Source organism: Mirounga angustirostris, unplaced genomic scaffold, assembly GCF_029215605.1.
Source record: "Mirounga angustirostris isolate CCGP_5_RB_7025 unplaced genomic scaffold, mMirAng1.0.hap1 SCAF_6, whole genome shotgun sequence".
NCBI lineage: Eukaryota > Metazoa > Chordata > Mammalia > Carnivora > Phocidae > Mirounga > Mirounga angustirostris.
The window spans coordinates 70,283,110-70,287,117 of record NW_026991714.1 but is presented as its reverse complement, the minus strand read 5'-3'; the positions used below and the strand labels follow the sequence as shown (position 1 = coordinate 70,287,117).

Sequence of the window (4,008 nt, the reverse complement as noted above, 5' to 3'; positions counted from 1 at the left end):
CATTCTGCTGCTAAATGAAAAATGAAAAATAAATATGTTGGCATCATTCTCCGTCGGTTCCATGGTGTCACAGTTAACTGAGTGGACACTTCATCTGACCTCTTCAAGCCTTACATCAGACACGAGTTGCATTAAGATTCTCTCGTGATTGAGGCAATTAAATAGGCAATCACTATTTTGGCCATGCTGTTCTGATAAGTCTTACTGGAAGGAGTGTGTATGTGGTATTTTCTGAGTTTTATAAACATCAGATGCGTTCCACATGTCTCTGTAATAGCACATCATGAATATGTCAATTTTTAAAACACAACCGGGGCGCCTGGGTGGCTCAATCAGTGAAGCATCTGCCTTCATCTCAGGTCATGATCCCAGGGTCCTGGGATCCAGCCCCGTGTCAGGCTCCCTGCTCAGCGGGAGTCTGCTTCTTCCTCTGCCTCTGCCCCTCCCCCTGCTCATACACTCTCTCCCTCTCAAATAAATAAATACAATCTTGAAAAATAAAGTAAAATAAATAAAAAAATTTAAAAAATGACTTCTTCTCCATGCATGCTTCACTTACTATTTTTTTCTAATTCAGAGCCTCTACTCCATTGTTTCCCCAGTGTTACTCCTGACACTGAAACCAGCCAGGCCCGTTCCCAGAGATGGGAGGTGATGAGTCAAGATAAAGGCACCTGGGACGTCAGTTTGCACACCACCTGCTCTCATGTTCAAACTTCTTTCTCCTGACCGGTATTTTCTGTCATGCTCGGAGATGGTCATGGTATTTTCGTCTCTGTAATTCTTCGGTGTCCCAGACTGACCCTCCATGTTCTCAGAAATAATTTCTCTCTTGCTGTTTCTGCCTTCCTTTGGTAAATCTCCCTCCCGTACATTTATAAGTATTGGAACATAAGCCAGAGGACAGCGGCCGCTACTCAGCAGGCTTCCCCACGACTGAGGGGAAGACGGAAGGATGTAAACAAATCTCTTTGCCTGCAAGGCCCCCACGCTTACATACAAACCCGTCAGATTCTTCAGCTGCTGCTGGTTTTTCCCCACCTCAGCCCTGCCATGAGATCCCAGCATAGCATTCTGCGCTGCCTAAAATCTTCCCAGAGGCGTCAGGCCAAGCACCAACACCGTCTGATCCACCTCGCGTTTGCCCTACCCGGTGACCCTGAACTCAGGGGCTTAAAACATGAGATGCTCTTTGCATTTACCTGAATTACTGCATTCGTTCATACTTTTGTGTCTTTGCGGGTAATTCAAAGCATAATAAAGTTTTAGCCCTATGGATTAATTGATTGTCCTGTGTTTGGGGACTGTGCCTGGCCCTAGGGATAAATACATCATTAGGATAAAAATTCTCCTCCAGAGGAAGAAGTTCCAGTTATGTTATGAATGGGTAGGATCTGAACCAAATCATAAAAAAAAAAAAAAAAAAAAAGGTAAGAATTTGTTAAGTGGACAAGAGGGAAAAGGTCATTCCTGGGAATATAAAAAAACCCAATTTGAACTCCGCCTCCAGATTTTCTGACTAAATGGTTCTGTGCTAACCATCTGCATTTCTTTTTTTTTTTTTTTTTTTTAAGATTTTATTTATTTATTTGACAGAGAAAGACACAGCGAGAGAGGGAACACAAACGGGGAGTGGGAGAGGGAGAAGCAGACTCCCCGCCGAGCAGGGAGCCCGATGCGGGACTCGATCCAGGAACTCCACAGGATCATGACCTGAGCCGAAGGCAGTCGCTCAACCAACTGAGCCACCCAGGCACCCAACCATCTGCATTTCTAACAAGTTCCCAGGTGATGTGATATTGTCAGAGAGAACCATGGGTTTTGAGGAGAAAATGTAGATCCCCATGTTGAGTTGGAAGGAATGTGACAGTGAATAGGTAATCTTTTTTTTTAAAAAAAAGGAAAGAAACAGACCATAAAGAATCCAAGAAATGGAAAGCATGACTGAACAGAAAGAAGGTACATCTTCCCAGCCCAATACGTTGGATTAAAGATTGGCTAAAATTGACTTAAATTTATGACTTGTTCCCTAATTGGTCGAGGAGGACTCATGCTATTTGGGATGTTACTTAGAAAACATATATTTAGTTTATAGTTTTTGAACAGAGAAACATGAAGTTAATTTGGGATAGTAGTGTTAATATTTTAAACTGTTAAATGGATTTCTTTGTACTTTATTAAGATACGGAGTTTATTCCACACATATATTTTTGTCTGCCCAGCATTTCCATTTGTCTGACCACCACTACTGTGTCCTATCCTAACAGTCCACACATACCTGAAACCAAGAAAAGCACGGAGCTCTGTCTTTAAAAACCAAACAGGCATTCTGGACAATACGTTCTTGGCAATGGAACCTGGACAATTATCAGACGTGGCAGGCAAAGTTCTCAGTCTGTATTGTTAAAAGGACAATCGGATACGTTACAGAAATTAAATAGATGGAAAACTTTAACAAACTACTTTGTTAAAGAGACTTCGTCCTCCCGGCCAGAGATACTGCAGAGCCTCCTGGTCAGGCATCTGGAAGCAATTCTTCACCTAATTGATGGACTTTCACTTTGGGAAGGGAACCACCTTTTTCTATACTTGTTTGCATTTTCGCTTTAATGTCTTCTACAGAATTAGGTCCTTTCAGTGTTTTGGGAGTCTTTTCCTGTTTTTTGAAGGATTCCTGACCTTTTGATCTCGGTGTTGATGGTTTTGAGCCTTCTCCATTCTGGTTTAATTTTTGTGCACTTTTGGCTGGAGTATCTCATATAGATTTCTTTACTGGAGGCTTGTCTTCAGCTTCCTCCTCACCATCATCATCATCTTCTTCTTCCTCTTCTTCTTCATCTTCATCAGCAGCAAGTTTTGCTTCTTTCTGTGGAAACCTGCTACCACTTCCATGGGCAGCACATTCCAGACATACTAAGGAGTTCACATCCTCTTCTTCTTCATCTTCTGACTGCGCATCTCCCGCCCTCCACCAGGATGCACAGGCCCTGAGCCACATTTCCACTGTAAGTCCACAGGTGGTGTTATTTCAAACCCCCCAGGGAAACCGCTGGCTGGACAGACATTTTCAAAGTTGCCAGTGTGACTTTAATTGGACAGCCATGGTAAACCATTGCTTCTCCTTCAACAATGTGCAATTCATCCTCTGCACCAGCCTCTAAACTGAACGTTCTTAAAGATAACTGGTGCTCATTTCATCATTATCCACCTTAAGGTGATCATCTTTGTCAGCCCTTGTTCACAACCACAAAGATAGTTCTAGGTCTCATGTCCACATCCAGCAGCTCCTCCCTGGGGTGGTGGCACGCTCTGAGGTGGGACAGAAGACGGACAGAGATAAACACCCCTGCAGAGAACAGCCATGCAGGAGGGAGTCACACCGGGGGGGCAGGGAATGAAATATTTTAAACTGAAGGGACAGCTTTGTAAACTCCATCATTTTAAGGAGAGAAAATAAAGGGCTATTGTCTATATTATCTGACCAGATATTTCTTATAGAAAGAAATTAATTTTGAGGGTTTTTTTTTTTGACTCCTTGTCCAGTATTCACTTGATTCTATGATGGTCTATGAACCCTCATGATCTAAGGTAATTTTACTGACTCAACTGGCTAATGCAGAGACTCCCATTAACTGCATACATTTTTAAATCCACCTTACGTCATATTTGAAGTTCCTATTTTTTCATTCCCTTCTCTTCTAAAACTATTTATTAAATTAGTTATTGCATACCAATTTAAGTCAAGCTGTCACTCTGATTAAGACTACTTATATTCCTCAAATAAAGATCACAAAATAAAGGTTACAAATAAAGTAACTTGTGAACTACTGTATCATAACTATGGGAAAATGTACTACTTTTATTTTTGTTCTTGTAAAATAAATCTGCAGAGTATGCAAGCACCCTCACTATTTTGTGATTTTTCAGTTACATCATAACCATGCTTCATTAATGTCATGAATGGATACTTCTGAAAGTTACACAGATGTGACTTTTTAAAATGTCATT

General features: G+C 41.5%; 1 pseudogene; it reads right to left on the bottom strand.

The window, feature by feature from the left end:
* Nucleotides 1-2,451: 2,451 nt before the first annotated feature.
* On the bottom strand, nucleotides 2,452-3,664 carry LOC123847024 (nucleophosmin-like; annotated as a pseudogene).
* Nucleotides 3,665-4,008: the final 344 nt, after the last annotated feature.